Source organism: Ranitomeya imitator, chromosome 3 (assembly GCF_032444005.1).
Source record: "Ranitomeya imitator isolate aRanImi1 chromosome 3, aRanImi1.pri, whole genome shotgun sequence".
Taxonomy (NCBI): domain Eukaryota; kingdom Metazoa; phylum Chordata; class Amphibia; order Anura; family Dendrobatidae; genus Ranitomeya; species Ranitomeya imitator.
In genome coordinates this window covers 130653555-130672540 of record NC_091284.1, presented here as the reverse complement: position 1 = coordinate 130672540, position 18986 = coordinate 130653555, and the positions used below count along the sequence as shown (strand labels likewise).

At 40.5% G+C, this 18986-nt stretch overlaps 1 long non-coding RNA gene across 1 annotated transcript; it reads right to left on the bottom strand.

The window, feature by feature from the left end:
- Positions 1–12576: 12576 nt before the first annotated feature.
- LOC138672971 (uncharacterized) lies at positions 12577–16390 on the bottom strand. The gene is made up of 3 exons (XR_011319794.1): positions 16315–16390; positions 14439–14569; positions 12577–13386 (listed from the first exon to the last, which is right to left on the bottom strand). It is a non-coding gene; the product is annotated as an uncharacterized lncRNA (long non-coding RNA).
- Between the last annotated feature and the right edge of the window lie 2596 nt (positions 16391–18986).

Below are 18986 nucleotides of genomic sequence, written 5' to 3'. Positions count from 1 at the left end.
CTCGACCTGAAACGGGAGCGAAACATCTGGCTGGGACAACACAGGGGCAGAAGAAAAACGACGCTTCAACTCCTGAAAAGCCTCTACAGCCGCAGACTACCAATTGACCACATCAGCACCTTTCTTGGTCAAATCAGTCAACGGTTTAGCAATACTAGAAAAATTAGCGATGAAGCGACGGTAAAAATTAGCAAAGCCCAGGAACTTCTGCAGGCTCTTCACAGATGTCGGCTGAGTCCAATCATAAATGGCCTGAACTTTAACAGGGTCCATCTCGATAGTAGAAGGGGAAAAAATGAAACCCAAAAATGAAACCTTCTGAACTCCAAAGAGACACTTTGACCCCTTCACAAACAAGGAATTTGCACGAAGGACCTGGAACACCATTCTGACCTGCTTCACATGAGACTCCCAATCATCCGAAAAGACCAAAATGTCATCCAAATATACAATCATGAATCTATCCAGGTACTCTCGGAAGATGTCATGCATAAAGGACTGAAACACAGATGGAGCATTAGAAAGCCCGAATGGCATAACCAGGTACTCAAAATGGCCCTCGGGCGTATTAAATGCTGTTTTCCATTCATCGCCCTGTTTAATTCGCACAAGATTATACGCCCCTCGAAGATCTATCTTGGTGAACCAACTAGCCCCCTTAATCCGAGCAAACAAATCAGACAGCAGCGGCAAAGGATACTGAAATTTGACTGTGATCTTATTAAGAAGGCGGTAATCAATACAAGGTCTCAAAAAGCCATCCTTCTTGGCCACAAAAAAGAACCCTGCTCCCAATGGTGACGACGACGGGCGAATATGACCCTTCTCCAAGGATTCCTTTATATAACTCCGCATAGCGGCGTGCTCTGGCACAGATAAATTAAACAGACGGCCCTTAGGAAACTTACTACCAGGAATCAAATTAATAGCACAATCGCAATCCCTATGAGGAGGTAGGGCACCGGATTTGGGCTCTTCAAATACATCCCGGTAATCTGATAAAAACTCAGGGACTTCAGAAGGAGTGGAAGGCGAAATTGACAACAATGGAACATCACAATGTACCCCCTGACAACCCCAGCCGGACACAGACATAGATTTCCAATCCAACACTGGATTATGGACCTGTAGCCATGGCAACCCCAAAACGACCACATCATGCAGGTTGTGCAACACCAAAAAGCGAATATCCTCCTGATGTGCAGGAGCTATGCACATGGTCAATTGAGTCCAGTACTGAGGCTTATTCTTGGCCAAAGGCGTAGCATCAATTCCTCTCAATGGAATAGGATACTGCAAGGGCTCCAAGAAAAAACCACAGCGCCTGGCAAACTCCAAGTGCATCAAATTCAGGGCAGCGCCTGAATCCACAAATGCCATAACAGAATAGGATGACAGAGAGCAAATCAGAGTAACGGACAAAAGAAATTTAGACTGTACCGTACCAATGGTGGCAGACCTAGCGAACCGCTTAGGACAATCGGAGATAGCATGAGTGGATTCACCACAGTAAAAACACAGCCCATTCCGACGTCTGTGTTCTTGCCGTTCAGCTCTGGTCAAAGTCCTATCACACTGCATAGGCTCAGGCCTATGCTCAGAGAATACCGCCAGATGGTGCACAGCTTTGCGCTCACGCAAGCGCCGATCGATCTGAATGGCCAAGGACATAGACTCATTCAGACCAGCAGGCGTGGGAAATCCCACCATGACATCCTTAAGGGCTTCAGAAAGACCCTTTCTGAAAATTGCCGCCAGGGCACACTCATTCCACTGAGTAAGCACAGACCACTTTCTAAACTTCTGACAGTACACCTCCACTTTATCCTGACCCTGACACAAAGCCAGCAAGATTTTCTCTGCCTGATCCACTGAATTTGGTTCATCATAAAGCAATCCAAGCGCCAGAAAAAACGCATCAACATCATGCAATGCAGGATCTCCTGGCGCAAGGGAAAATGCCCAGTCTTGAGGGTCACCACGCAACAAAGAAATAATGATTTTTACTTGTTGAACGGGGTCACCAGAGGAGCGGGGTTTCAAAGCTAGAAACAGTTTACAATTATTTTTGAAATTCAAGAACTTAGATCTATCCCCAGAAAATAAATCAGGAATAGGAATTCTAGGCTCTAACATAGGATTCTGAACCACAAAATCTTGAATGTTTTGTACCCTTGCAGTGAGATGATCCACACAAGAGGACAGACCTTGAATGTCCATATCTACACCTGTATGTAAAGAAGCTGCGGAGACACCATCACGTGTTTCTCAACGCAGTGATTCCAGAACACTGCCCCCATCCCTTATGGGAAATATGCAGATGCATGTAAAGAAGCTGCGGAGACACCATCACGTGTTTCTCAACGCAAGCAGTGAATAGCCAGGCCCCCGGGAAGGAACAACCACGGGAAGGGCAGCATCCTATGAAGGAAAGCCACCTATGCCAAGCATGGTATCCATCCACAGACAGCTGTTTCGGGGTTTTTGCCCCTCATCAGTGTGGAGTAGGAATCTGGCTATTAGGAGCAGTGCCTAGTAAAAAGGCTATAAAGGCACAGATGATTGGCCTTGGGGAAACCAAAACATCCAACACCACGGAGACACCATCACGTGTTTCTCAACGCAGTGATTCCAGAACACTGCCCCCATCCCTTATGGGAAATATGCAGATGCATGTAAAGAAGCTGCGGAGACACCATCACATGGTTTTCTCCTCAGTTGTCTTCCACAAAGTAAATTTTTGCCACTACAGCAACCTATTGTGCTACCTGACACTGATATATCTTGACCTTGGAGTTCACCTCCAATCTCTTTGAAAGTTGTTCTGGGCTCTTCGGTTACCATTCGTATTATGTGTCTCTTCAAACATCAATTTTCCTGTTGCTGCCATGTCCAGAGTGGTTGGCTGCAGTCCTATAGACCTTAAATGTCTGTATAATATGTGCAAGGAGCAAAAGGGGAGGGATTTAGCAAAACAAACACCAAAAATGTTTGGGAATGAGGTTTAAGGTCCCGAATTTGGCATTCTAATTGTTGAGCATGCAAGCCCCATAAAATTCTAAATTGAGCAGGCCATGAGGTCTTCTTACACATGGACCCTCTACTGTTTATATTTGCACACTATTTTTTAAAGGCTCAGGAAATATACAGTCCTTGACGCCTCAAAAAAAAAGAAGTGAAAGCTCTGCAGTATGACAGATTGGATCAATGACCCTTTTCATAACCATTGGCTAACCATGCTCTATATTGTATTTCCAAAAGTATCTGGTAAATCTACTATCATAGCCCACTGACAAATATACACTGATAGTCATCTATAAAATCTGTCCTTTTTCTCAGTAACTGCTACACATGTGGTAATAAATTTGCATAATTATGTGTTCCAGTAGAAAGATAAGAAACAAGTGAAAATGTTCTCCGAACATTCATTCAAACCACTTTTTATGAAATTGCAATGGCTTTGAACATTAAAAAAATGATATGTTTTTTATGGAACATATTTTGTGGGTATGCAAAATCTCACATTGGCAGGTGCTAAAGTCACATCCTTACATCTTTTTTGTATTCGGTGTTACTGGTAGTGTGGACTGAGTGACTCACTCTAAGATCACAAGTCAGTTTTAATCCAATAATAAAAATGCTAACTACCAAACTGTAAATCTAGTAGTTACATTTCTATTCCCAATGTAGAGTCCAATGTTATGGACACATTTGGGGACCAAACACTTTCATTTATTTCAGATGCACATGAGACTTAAGTTCTCTTGGAGTGTTAAAGAACTTTCTGAGGCGGTGCCTCCCTGGCTGTAAACTTCCTCAGCTCCAAACTCTTCTGTTTGACTGACAACTCACTAGCTATACTGCACAACCTGTTAGCTGTCCGAGGAAAGAGATCTGAACAAGAATAGAGCCAAGGGAGGCAGTGACTTAGGAAGTGCTTTGATACAGCCAGAGCACTTAAGCCTTATAGTCAATGGAATTAAAACAGCATTTTTTTTTTTCAGTTAGGGAGCAACAGATTACAGGTAGGAACAGATCAGTAAACGGAAGGATGACATTATTTCAGAAAGCAACTGGTCCATATGGACAGTTTGGAAGGGTGTATCGTTCTGACAGATTCCTTTTAAAAGTGAAGTTGAGATGACAACAGGGTCTGTAATCTTACCATTGTTCTCCCGAACAATCTTCTAAGCTAATTTAGGACCACATCAAAGTTTCAATATTTTATTCATGTCTCAGCCTCTAAATTGCAACACCAAGGAGGAAGAGTCATGGAGTTATAGAAATCAAAGGATCAAGTTAGATGTTATTTACATGCAATTGAAGGAAAAAATGGAAACAAAATATTCGATGCATCTTGATTTATTCAGTATTGAGTCTGAGCATCCTGTGCAGAAATACACATACTTAAACACCTTGGCATGTAATCAATGAGGTTATTAAGCACTTCACTACATTTGACATACCTACCATGGTCGGATAGGGATTCATGACTGATTAAGTATAGGTATGTCAGGACGATTGTGTGCTGCACAGGAGCTGTGCCTGCACGATCGCTGCCGGGACATCAGCTTACATGATAGCTGAGACCGGGCTCTCACAGCCAGGAGAGGTATGCATACCGCACCTGGCTGTTTAACCCCCTAAATTCCATAATCGATATTGATCACAACATTTAGGAGGCTGGGAGAGGGAGGAGGCTGCCTCTCCCGTCCGAAGTCCCCGTGATGTCATTGTGAGGGCCTGAGGTTATTCATGACAACATCTGGGTCACCAAGCTACTGAAAACCTTTTAGACCATGCTCCAATCACAGTAAGGCTCAGCTCACATTTATCCTGGACTCTACACTGAGTACTTACGCCTGAGCTTTCTGTGTAAACCTCTGAAATACGTGATTCAGATGGAACCCAGAGCGGAAGATTCCCTATAATGAGGCAGACGGAGACACTAAGTAAGCAGTCTGACCTATCATCCTTCGGTGTCCGTCTTTTTAAGCATCCATAAAAGTGCGGTCGGCCACAGTTTTGTGCACCTGTCAGTTTTCCGGGTTTTCCAAGTCACCTTGTGAATAATTTTGCCCTTTGTTAACCCCTTCCCGACCTGTGACAGCACGTAGGCATCATGAAAGTCGGTGCCAATGCAACCTGTGATGCCTATGTGGTGTCATTGAGGGATCGCGTCCCTGCAGATCAGGTAAAAGGGTTAACTTCAATTTCATCCGATCTGCAGGGACAGGGGGAGTGCTGCTTCAGCCCAGGGGGGGACTTCACCCCATCGTGGCTACGATCGCTCTGATTGGCTGTTGAAAGTGAAACAGCCAATCAGAGCGATTTGTAATATTTCACCTATAAAAACTGGTGAAATATTACAATCCAGCCATGGCCGATGCTGCAATATCATCGGCCATGGCTGGAAACCCTGATCTGCCCCCACCGCCACCGATCTCCTCCCAGTCCTCCGTCCTGTGCTCCGCTCCCCTCCATCGTCCTGTCTGCTCCCCAGTCCTCCTGTCCGCTCCCCCCCGTCCTCCGATCCCCCCCCGTGCTCTGATCCCCCCGTGCTCCGAGCTCCCCCCCGATGCTCCGATCCCCCTCGTGCTCCGATCTCCCCCTTCATACTTACCAAGCCTCCCGGTGTCCGTCCGTCTTCTCCATGGGCGCCGCAATCTTCCAAAATGGTGGGCGCATGCGCAGTGCGCCCGACAAATCTGCCGGCCGGCAGATTCGTTCCAGGTACATTTTTGATCACTGTGATAAAACCTATCACAGTGATCAAAATAAAGAAAATAGTAAATTAATCTCCCCTTTATCACCCCCATAGGTAGGGACAATAATAAAATAAAGAAAATATTTTTTTTCCCCCCCCTAGAGTTAGGGTTAGAACTAGAGTTAGGGTTAGAACTAGGGTTAGGGCTAGGGTTAGGGTTAGAGCTAGGGTTAGGGTTAGAATTAGGTTATGTGCACACGGTGCAGATTTGGCTGTGGATCTGCAGCGGATTGGCCGCTGCGGATTCGTAGCAGTTTTCCATCAGGTTTACAGTACCATGTAAACCTATGGAAAACCAAATCCACTGTGCCCATGGTGCGGAAAATATCGCGCGGAAACGCTGCATTGTATTTTCCGCAGCATGTCAATTCTTTGTGTGGATTCCGCAGCGTTTTACACCTGTTCCTCAATAGGAATCCGCAGGTGAAATCCACACAAAAAAACACTGGAAATCTGAGGTAAATCCGCAGGTAAAATCCACACAAAAAACACTGGAAATCTGAGGTAAATCTGCATGTAAAATGCAGTGCCTTTTACCTGCAGATTTTTCAAAAATGGTGCGGAAAAATCTCACATGAATCCGCAATGTGGGCACATAGCCTTACGGTTAGGGTTGGAATTAGAGTTAGGGTTGGAATTAGGGCTAGGGTTGGAAATAGGGTAAAGATTAGGCTTGTGGTTAGGGTTAGGGTTAGGGGTGTGTTGGGGTTAAAGTTGTGGTTAGGGTTGAGATTAGGGTTAGGTTTAGGGTTAGGGTTGGGATTAGGGTTACGGGTGTGTTGGGGTTAGGGTTGTGATTAGGGTTATGGCTACAGTTGGGATTAGGGTTAGGAGTTTGTTGGGTTTAGTGTTGGAGTTAGAATTGAGGGGTTTCCACTGTTTAGGCACATCAGGGGTCTCCAAGCGCAACATGGCGCCACCATTGATTCCAGGGAATCTTGTGTTCAAATGGTGCTCCCTTCCGAGCCCTGATGTGCGCCCAAACAGTGGTTTACCCCCACATATGGGGTACCAGCATACTCAGGACAAACTGGGCAGCAACTATTGGGGTCCAATTTCTCCTGTTACCCTTGGGAAAATAAAAAATTGCTTGCTAAAACATAATTTTTGAGGAAAGAAAAATGTTTTTTTTTTATTTTCACGGCTCTGCGTTATAAACTTCTATGAAGCACTTGGGGATTCAAAGTGCTCACCACACATCTAGATAAGATCCTTGGGGGGTCTAGTTTCCAAAATGGGATCACTTGTGGGGGGTTTCTACTGTTTAGGCACATCAGGGGCTCTGCAAACGTAACATGATGCCCGCAGACCATTCCATCAAAGTCTGCATTCCAAAACGTCACTACTTCCCTTCTGAGCCTCGACGTGTGCCCAAACAGTGGTTGCGCCCCACATATGGGGTATCAGCGTACTCAAGACAAACTGAACAACAACTATTGGGTCCAAGTTCCCCTGTTACTCTTGTGAAAATAAAAAATTGCAGGCTAAAAAATAATTTTTGAGAAAAGAAAAATGATTTTTTATTTTCCCGACTCTGCGTTCTAAACTTCTGTGAAGCATTTGGGGGTTTAAAGTGGTCACCGCACATCTAGATTAGTTCCATGGGAGGTCTAGTTTCCAAAATGGGGTCACATGTGGGGAGCTCCAATGTTTAGGCACACAGGGGCTCTCCAAACGTGTCCGCTAACGATTGGAGCTAATTTTTCATTCAAAAAGTCAAATGGCGCTCATTCCCTTCCGAGCCCTGCCGTGTGCCCAAACAGTGGTTTACCCCCATATGTGAGGTATCAGTGTACTCAGGAGAAATTGCCCAACACATTTTAGGATCCATTTTATCCTGTTGCCCATGTGAAAATGAAACAATTGAGGCTAAAAGAAATTTTTTGTGAAAATAAAGTACTTTTTCATTTTTACGGATCAATTTGTGAAGCACCTGGGGATTCAAAGTGCTCACTATGCATCTAGATAAGCTCCTTGGGGGTCTAGTTTCCAAAATGGAATCACTTGTGGGGGAGCTCCAATGTTTAGGCACACAGGGGCTCTCCAAACGCAACATGGTGTCCGCTAAAGATTGGAGCCAATTTTTCATTGAAAAAGTCAAATGACGATTGGAGCTAATTTTTCATTCAAAAAGTCAGATGGCGCTCCTTCTCTTCCGAGCCCTGTCGTGCGCCCAAACAGTGGTTCCCCCCACATATAGGGTATCGGCGTACTCAGGACAAATTGTACAATAACTTTTGGCGTCCAGTTTCTGTTTTTACCATTGGTAAAATAAAAAAATTGTTGCTAAAAGATCATTTTTGTGACTAAAAAGTTAAATGTTAATTTTTTCCTTCCATGTTGCTTCTGCTGCTGTGAAGCACCTGAAGGGTTAATAAACTTTTTGAATGTGGTTTTGAGCACCTCGAGGGGTGTAGTTTTTAGAATGGTGGGTATTTTCAGCCATATAGACCCCTCAAACTGACTTCAAATGTGAGGTAGTGCCTAAAAAAATGGTTTTGTAAATGTTGTTGTAAAAATGAGAAATCGCTGGTCAAATTTTAACCCTTATAACTTCCTAGCAAAAAAATGTTGCTTCCAAAATTGTGCTGATGTAAAGTAGACATGTGAGTAATGTTATTTATAAACTATTTTGTGTCACATAACTCTCTCGTTTAACAGAATAAAAATTCAAAATTTGAAAATTACGAAATTTTCAACATTTTCGCCAAATTTCCATTTTTTTCACAAATAAACGCAAAAATTATCAACCTAAGTTTACCACTAACATGAAGCCCAATATGTCACGAAAAAAACAGTCTCAGAACCACTAGGAACCGTTGAAGCGTTCCTGAGTTATTACCTCATAAAGGGACACTGGTCAGAATTGCAAAAAACAGCCAGGTCATTAAGGGCAAAATAGGCTGGGTCATGAAGTCTGCCCTACTTCCTGTTCATTTGTTTAAAACCCGGGTCAGGTGTCAGCCTATTTGCTGGAGTATTCTGCTTCCATTTCCCCTTCAGCTCAGCTGCTTGTTCTACTGTGCTACCTGTGGCTCTGGACATTCTCTGCCTATGTAAGCTACACTCTCAGTCTGTTGGCTTTGGAACTTAACCCTTGGTTCACTCCTCCTGGTAAAAACTCTATTTTGGAACTGTGTTTTTTGAACTATGTTGCTGGACTGTGTTTTTGCTACTTAATCCTTCATTTACTCCCCCCGGTGGGAGCTACTGGAAATTACACCAGTATAATACTTTAATGTGAACTTGTTCTGGACTTACCCGTGTTTATGCCACAACTGAGATCAACTTGAGAACTTGTTTCTGGACTTACCCGTGTTCATGCCACACCTGGGATTAACCTGAGGACCTGTTGTGGACTTCCCTGTGTTTACTACATACCTGGATTTGACTCTTTCTGCACCCACAGTGTTTTGGATCTGCACCACGTCACCTGTCACACTCACCTTGCTGAGGACTCTGCCCTAAGAACTCTTCCGATTTTCTGTATATGGTTAAGGGACTTGTTTCATTGCGGGTTATCAGTATATTGTTTTGGGTGTTATTGCTGTGGTACAAATACACTGTTTGCACCAAAGAAACCCATCTTTGTCTGTTCATTGCCCCACGCTACCAGAATCCTAGAGTTCCTACAATAGTATTACAGCACCACTGAAAAGGACACTGCTGAACAGAGGCCTGACGCAGTCCAGAGTAACTCTGCTGCCTCATTATAGCAAATGGATCCCTCAGGGATTTCATCTGAACCACATCATTCAGAGATTTAGATGGAAACCCCAAAGTAAGTGCTCAGCGTATAGCGTTGAATAAATGTAATTCAAAATGTTATTTAACCCCTTAACGGCCGCCGATACACCTTTGAACTGCGACAGTTAAGGGGTTTATTCCGCAATGGTGCTAAGAAATAAGAGTATAGTGCCCCCCAGCGTCAGAAAATTTCCAGGTCTCGGCTACTGGAGGTAACTGAGACCCCGGAGAACATGATTCGAATAACGGCAATCACAAACAAGTCTGATTTTCCATTTCTCTCTCCTTTGATATGATCTAGCATACCAGAGGAGAGAGAAATGGGGTCCCCTGAGCCCCCCGTACCTCTGGCATCCCCAGACCCACTGGCTTTGTCCCACGGCCTTACACATCATCTTCCCGGAAGAAAATGGCGGGCGTATGCACAGTGCGCTTGCCGAGATCTGCTGGCCGATACTCGGCAACGAAAGGAGATTTTTCCTATTGGTTCATTTTGATCACTGTGATAGACCCTATCACAGTGATCAAAAGAAAAAATAGTAAATAAAACCCCCCTTTATGACCCCCTTAGTTAGGTAAAAATAATAAAATGTATTTTTTTTCCATTAGGGTTGGGGCTAGGGTTGGGGTTAGAGCTAGGGTTAGGGTTAGAGCTAAGGTTAGGGTTGAGTTAGGGTTAGGGTTGTTTTGGGGTTAGGGTTATGGTTGTGGTTAAGGTTAGGATTAGGATTTGGGGTGTGTTGGGGTTAGAGTTGTAGTTAGAATGGGGGGGGGGTTTCACTGTTTAGGTATATCGGGGGTCTCCAATCGCGACATGGCGCCCGCCATTGATTCCTGACAATTTTGAGTTCAAAAAGTCAAACTGTGGTCCCTCCCTTCTGAGTCCTGCCATGCGTTCAAACAGTGGCTTTCCCCCACTTACAGGGTATCGGTGTACTCAGGAGAAATTGCACAACACATTTTGTGGTCCATTTCTCCTCATATTCTTGTGAAAAAAAACTGTGGGTTGCACAAGAACAGCCAAAGGGCTAGATGTGGCCCACAGGCCACTCTTTGCCCAGATCTGATCTAGACTAACAGTGGCTTTCTACCCTCCAACAACTCACACGATTTTCTCTGGCCTTTTGTCCAACAGATAATCAGGTGCAACTGCAGCAAATGTCCAATCGTGGACCACAATGCATGGACAGGTCTCGAGGCTGTCACGCTCAGGCCAGAAAACCAGAAACAGAAATATTCTTGTTCATTGTCTAGGTCAGGTTACAGCTCATCCACATGCCAGTGAATACCAGGAACATCCCATAAATGAGAGGTTCTATTTCTGGAAAAAAAATCCAAACTCTTTCTTTACCGACACTAATCACTAAATGTTTCCTGTTTAATAAGATTTTTATATGACTGCAGTATGGACTCTCTGCCAGCGTATGTACAGTCCTGTTAACAGGAAAAATAATTCAGTGTGGCAGGCTTGTCACAGCCATAAAATTACATAGTAGGCAAACAATAGTGATGTACACCATGATGAAATAGGACAGATAATAGAGTGGCTTATAAAGCGACACAAATTTGGCTTAGGGGTGCATAAAATGAATTCTGATCTTGTACTCTAATATTGCTATCAGCTACAGTCTAATCTGTGTTTTGCCTGAGCTACAATGTGCACACATCAAAGTTTCCACTTAGCTGATGCAGGCAGAAGTGCGACCTACTTAGTATTTTGCTTATGCCATTATTTTTTTTTTGGCTGCACTGTTAACCACTTACCCACTGAGCTGTGTTGATAGCTGGCCATCACTTCCTAGTGGTGTATTGGTTAGAATAAAATTTATCAGTTTCTGGTTTTGGATTTCTTCAACAAAAATATTTGCATCTATTTTTCCACCATCAAAAAAAAGGAAAATTTTGGTTGCTTACTTGGTCAGTAATGAATTAATTCATTAAACAGTTGTGTTTATGCAGTGAATCCTATACGTTGCTTTAAACTATAGCAATACAGAAGAGACTTATTCCATATTTTAAATTCCTTCATTTATTGTGGTGTAGTATACGAAAATCTATTAATCTTTTTATTCATTTGCATTTACTACTAGCAGTCATAAAAACAGTTTTTGCAGAGATGTATTGTAGTTTTGCTATGTTAAACAAAAAATAAAAAAGCACAATGCTTTCATGTTAAGCACAACTTTGTCTTTGTAAACCTTGCAATTTCTATGCTGAACTCCCCATATGCCATACAATTGCATATGTCATCCATTGACTCATTTTGAAAGAGCAAAAATGGTCTACCATGTAAAATACATATTTGTTGATGTAAAAAGAAGAAGAAAGTGATACTACTGCTCACGTAAATTTACCGCTATACGCTTTCAGGTTAAATAAAATGCGAATCAAAGCTAATGTTCCCATAACTGCCACATATAATGTATAGGGCTTATAAGGAATCACCCATATTTTATTAATTTTTATCAGTTTCCATATGAAAGATAAAATGTTACTTGCTTAACTAACTAGAGGTTCCCCGCTTTAGTCCAGACTCTTCTTAAACAAATCTTTAACGACAATGGATTATAGTCTTTCTTGGATTTTCCAACAATTTAAAGCAAACCAGCCAAATAGAAAATACAATCCAGTGTGTTTTGTACTTTCTTCATTTGTAGGCTATCAAGTCAAGTGAGCTGTCCAGACAGCTTTCTGTGTATGCACACTTATATAAGAAAGGCTGACAACCACGAAAAAAAGAACCGCCCACTTGGCTGAGAGCAGGGATTCATTTGCATGCAGATTGGACTGCATTTTAAATTTGACAGGTTTCCTTTAATGAACTATCACCTCAGACTAAATTATACAGTTCCTGTAAGCAACATTAAGAAAAAGAGCTTTATTAGGATAGTTTATGCACAATTTGAACTTTATTTTTTTTAAATATTTTTTAAATGATAATACAATAAAAAGGTTTACAAGAAATTAATGTTATCTTAATAACCCGAATAAATACTTATTATTTATTCCTGTTGAATTACAGTTATTCCTGTTGAAAAACTAAAAACACCAAAACCTTGAAATAGACAGAGAGCCAATGCACTTAACGTTTATTGGGGACAAAAAAATGAACATAATCAAAATTGCAAGTAAAGTGTAATGAAATAAAATGGTTTCCAAATCTTCTATGTCTATGACAAATTCTTCAAATGAAGGAGATTCTTCTTTGTCTGTTTTCCAGGTGACGTCTAGTAGTGCCCAGTACACTTATCCATAAAGTAGGAAACACTACAGCGTTCAGTCCTGTCTAGTAGTGCTTTCTACTTTATGGGTAACTGCACTGTATGTCAGTCTTCATATTCGGCCAGATTGTGTCTTCCCTCAGTTGATGTCGGATTTTAGTGTTTTATAACAGTTTAAATGGCTTTGAAAATCCCTTTGCATAAAACATTTCTACATTAAAAAAAAATCATTATCTCAACATTCAAGAAAAAAAGCGTAAACAAAATTTGCACAGAAAATTATATAAAATGTGTACAGTGCAAGCTCCAAACACAGTGTAGATCACCGTCTACTTTAATATACGAGACAAATTATATTACATACATGTCATGAAATCAATGTTACAGTAGTCAATATATGGAAAGGGTTTCCACCGGATGTCCTCCATTTCTGTAGATGTCTTGTAGCGTCCAGTACACTCATCCATAAAGTAGGAAACACTACAGCGTTAAGGCATGTCTAGTAGTGCTTTCTACTTTATGGATGGCTGCACTGTATTTTCATACTTCTATTTCTTCATATGGTGTTTCCAAGATGGCTGATATGGTGGTCTTTTCCAATCAGATAACACTTACCAAAGGAAAGATAGCATTGCCAGAGTTGGATATGTCCTGCAGAAAAACAAAAATAAAAATAAATCAGAACTGTTACGTCCAGTTTATGTAGCTTGAAAGTTCACATTGCATAACTCATACAAAAGGGAAATTTGTAATAAAATATGTCAGTTGTACATGAAAATAAAATCAATACGATAAATCAAGAAATATAGTAATTAATAATGTGATCCGCTTTGCCATATTAGGCACATGAATTAAACCCGCCATGTTGTTGACCTTCCTCTCTCCCCATCTCACAAAAAGTTTTATAAAATAATGCAATACTTAATATTGTAGGCTCTAATCAAACTATTTTGAGCCAAGGCCCTTTTCATTGAGCTAGTGTAGCACTTTATGAAGGAGTAATCAGATTTGCTGGTGTCTGTGGGGTTGTCAGACTACGTCAGCATTTCTTCTCAGGGGGAAATCAATAGACTAGCCAGCCTTTATTTGTTCCTAAGGGTTTATCATATCTGGTCTCAAGATATCTGAAGCAGGAGGAATATGATGACAGACAGTAACTTTCTCCTCCAAGATGCTTATCTATTTTTGTGAGCACTACATTATCATGTTAGAGAAAAATTGCTAAATGTTTATAGCATCAGAACTCTGGATGCCGAAAAATGATGCTGAAAGCTGCAGGGAAAAGTTACATTTTTAATATAAGGAAGAAAAAAAATTGTACATTACATTTTTCTAGTACATTTTGGTGGAACTACATAATCTTTGTAACTGTGTTTAAGCAAAAAAATGTCTATAGATTGGAAATTATTGAATAATTTAGGTTTATTGCTTCCCTAACAACATACATTAATACAAGTTACAGCATGAAAATCTTCAAATATATAAAAAGAAGAGTACATTTAGGCTTTTGATGATAGAGCCGGTTTTAAAGGAATTCTGATAAGATGAATTTGCTTTGTGAACATTAAAAAAATTATTGTAAACTCAAATTTAGTCTGGAATAATTGTGCCCTTTTTTCTTATGAACATTTAAAGTTACTCTATGCTTTCCTGCCCCCGTTGTGCAACAGGTGTAAAGTTCCCAAAGCAGGCCACTTGTGTACCTCTAGTTTTTGAAGCCACATGTACATTACCCAGGTGGCATCTTCAACGGTTGTAGACTTCCTGAGCAGCTGAAATAAAAGTTCCATCAGCGATCTGCATCGTTAATCCTTTAAGTCAGTTAGTCCGCACCCTATAAGTGAAGAGAAGCTTAGCCTGTGTATCAGTTTGTCAGATCACTACCTCCCGCCAAACGGGGTTTCACTTCTGTTTTTTTTTTTTCCTCTGACTCATACAAGTCCTTATTTATGAAGCTTGTATCTTCAGCTAGAACAGTGCAAGACAGGAAATGGTGGCCATTTAATACACGCCATAAAAGAGCAGTTTGCTGTATAGGCTTCAGACTATCTATGACATATTAGGTCATTAGTCATTTTTATTGGCATAACAATTAATATAATGCAGATTTAAAAAGTAATATCCTAATCTATGTAATGACAAAGTGAAATCTTTATGCTAAAGTTGTATTGACGATACGGGTATCACACCTTCACTAAAGGATTGTACGAGCTGTAAGGAAGAATGTACCAGGACGCCGCTTATTTGTACCATTAAAATAAGGGCTTATTTGTTTCACTAAAATATTGCAATTCCCTCTGCCTGAAGCATGTAATTATGTGTATTGCCAGCTACCAGTAGTCTCATGATACAGTCTCATGATACAGATTATCACTAGTGATTAATAATTTGTATTGCTCAATTTAAAAAAAAAATCTATATTTTATAAGAATGGGCTCTGACTCATTAAAAGTAATGCAATATAATTAATACAAAGCATCCAAACAGGGCAAAGATTATTAAAATAATTTTACCATAGACTCTATTATGGAAAAGTAATGTTTAAGAGGCATGTTACATTTACAAGGTTTACAAGTATTAGTCATCCCTACATATTAAATAAATGTCCAAGTAGATATTAATGTGTATTATAACTGTTAGCAAATTAAAACAAATAAATAAGTTGGCTGACAGTTGTCATCCCCAATTCTTTAATTTGGGGATTTAACTTTGCAGAACTTAACTACCATATTGGGGCAGTAAAGGGAAGAGGCCTTATGCACCACTAATCTCCAGGGCAAACAAAAAACATCCATCTTTCCCCCAAACATAAGTCCTTTGCTAAGAGTGCTATGGGCACTAGATTGGCTGTGAGTTTTACCAATTTTTCACCAAATCCACTGAGAGACCATGGGGTATTTTAGTTTGCTAAAGCAAATTCTTGGTTTGTATAACACAAATTTTTATGTTTCTGACACCACTATTTAAGGAACTTTCTGAAGTTTGTGTGTGTGGTTGTCTGCTACTTAATCTTAATATTTCATTAAGGAAGTTGCATTGTGATGCCAAATAACCCATTGCTCTTAGTAGATTATATTATTTTATAATGTGTCATGGACAATGCATATTGTTTAAAAAATATATAAAAAAAAAACAACAGAAAGTAGTTTTTGTTTTGCAATATTAGTTTTCAGCTTCTTTAATGCATCAAAAATCTAAATATTTTCCCTTGAACTACACTTTAAAATGTCAAGTCATCCAGCAAGTGTATTTTACAGATCACGAGACAAGAGCTACTTTTTTTTTTTAAGAGGACGCTCTAACGAAACAGGAAGAACAGATGATTAGTTACCTAATTGTTCCTAAAGCAATGCAACACATCTCAGTTCTAAGATCTAAACTGCAGCGCCAACTTTCACTAGCAACATTTTTACTTGATATGTGGATTTAATATATAAATTCCATCACATTTAAATTAGGCAAGTTCTTATTTAAAGAAAAAAACAAAACTATAACAGAGCTATCAAATGTGCATAATGGTAGCATATTGAGTTACCCGTTGTCCTACTGTATTTTCACCACCCCAATACATGCACTTACTGTTCACTGCTTCGGTTGCAGGGGGTGCTCCGTCATAATCCAGTGCAGCTTCAGCTTTGCCTTCACTGGGGACCGATGGGTAAAAGGATGGAAAGCAGGCCAACCTCCCCTTTTAACCTTTCCAAATGGCCAACGTCATTAACCACAGATAGAGGAACTAGATCTAACTCCACCCATTCACCATACAGCGAAACGTTAATGTCTGAAGAGGGGCCGCTGTGTGTCGCAAGTGATGTCTTAAATGAATGACACAATCAAAAATATATATAACAAAAAAAGTGATATATACAGTATATATATATATATATATAAAGTAAGATCTGGAAACTTGGAGAAATGTAGTCGTAGATTTAGAGGAAGTCATTCAAAAACCCTTTGGATACATGGGAGTTGTTTACTGTTCTATAGGATTACTTTCACCCAAAATAAAACATCTACTAAACATTAATACACAAGGACAATATCTACTGAAAATACTAGCTACAAAATGCACCCAAGTGCTGAACACTACAAACATCCAAGATTATAAAAGCTTTCTGTCCCTGGCTTAGAAGGAAAGCCAAAAGGAAACTAGGCCTGATAAATCCATTGCCCAACCTGGCCTACAGAGATGTCTAGTACAACACATGGCGTACAGAAGGGAACAAAATTCCTGCATTTTACGCAAAGCCTAAAAGCAAACTAATATTTACTTCCTTGTGGGGAAACTCCGTTGACTGCCAGTTCAAGCTGAGCCCCATCCTTTATTCATCTCTGATGTGACACAATGCAGAGATAATTATCAAACCCAACCCATGCAAAAGGAAGGATTCAAGACGGCATGCAAAGACCTGAAGATGAAGAAATGGCAGATCTACTGTATATACATAGGACATTTAGGTGTGTAATAGGGGGAAGGATTACAGTGACAGTCAGCACTTGTACATGGAAGCTGCTAAAGATACAACTTATCTCCTCGAGCAGCCTCTTCCACAACTTGCTGTGGTTTGCATTCACAGCACAGTGGAGCAATGTGGGGGGTGGATGAACACAATACGGCCAGTGCACAGGACCCTAATAACTACTAAAACACTTTGTATACAGCAAATACACAATGGATATCAAATTTACTGTTTCTTAATAGAACTGGCCAAATAGTGAAGAATGTGTACTCAGTATGTTCCATATTCATCCTGTGTTTAGGATGTGCTTCTAAAGTGGTGGCACCTGGCATCTTTTAGGTTAAATATATCTGTTCAAGTTTGCAAAATGTGATGAAAATAAATGGCAGGTGAATGGTGGGAGGTCAATGACTAGGTTCTCCTTCTTGTATGCTGAGGGGTTTAGAGAAGGTTAAACAAAAGTGCTACAAGACCAATATTTCCACTGAAGCAGGGTAGAAAGTAAAGTATGACTAAGCCGGTGAGCAGGACCCTCTTTAGTCTTGGAAATTGTAGAATGTGTCTTATTTTTCTCTACATGTTCCTCCTTTCTTGCAAAAGCGCTGCAGAATATGTTGGTGCTACAGAAGTAAATTATTGGAATCAAACATTAACTACCTCATTGGGAATAGGGTAGAAAAAAAACAAGAAAAAAATGTAAAAGAAAGAAGAGATATCCATAGGAAACATAAAACCTTATGCACATAATTTAGACCGTCAAAGACTTACAGAACTTCAGTAAGTGATTCAATTACTTTTCTAATTTTATGCCACCAAAATGAAAGAGCGGCCAACGTTGTACCTTGTTCAGCAACCAGTATGCATGGGTGGACATGTGTGTAATGGAGTGGCTAACTCATATTATAGATTGTGTCAGTATTTTGTTTTGCAAGTTATTAAATCATAATTTTCCTTTCACCTAAAACCTGTAGAAAAGCATGAGCTTTTTGCCCTCATGCTAAACATTTTAAATTGCATTTTAGTGCACATATTAGTCCAATATGTCCAAGAAGAGTCCTGAATCCCATTCTTGTCATCCGTTTTATAATTAGTCAGTTAGTGTTCAACAGCATTCTGCCAGCATTATAGGTGCTGGAATTACATTTCCCTCACTTTGCAGGATGTCTAGAAGTGGAAGTCTACCCTTCTGTTTTGCTTGTATGTATGTTGACATACAGGAGAGCAGGAGTAGAGTCACAATGGAACTTTCACGCTTTCGGTTTCTCTGCTGCTAGAGTGGATTACAATTAGAAATATGTAATTAGACAGAAGGGAGTTCCCTAGTCACAGGCATGTTGGAGAAGTTTTGCAAGGGTAATAATTTTTAAATAAAGTGAATTTCATATTGTTCATTTAGTACATTATGAAATGATTAAATTATACTTTATAGAGGTATTTCATTTGGAAAAAAATATCACCATCTTGTGGCTAGGTGATAACTGCTGGATTGGTGGATGTCCAACCACCGGACCCCCACTGATCACTAGCACTTTTCACTGTTACAATGTAGCAGCAATGTGCATACTCACCTGCAGCACTATTCACTCTATGGAATTGCTGGAGAAAGCCATATTACAGCGCTCCGGCAATGGAAAAAAGCTTCTATACTTAATGAATTTAGGAACCAGCCATTGTCGTGTTAAAAAAAGAAAAAAGTTCAAATTTCCTGCTGCTTTCAACCTTATGCCAGAGTAAAGGTACCTTCACACCAAACGATATCGCTAGCGATCTGTGACGTTGCAGCGTCCTCGC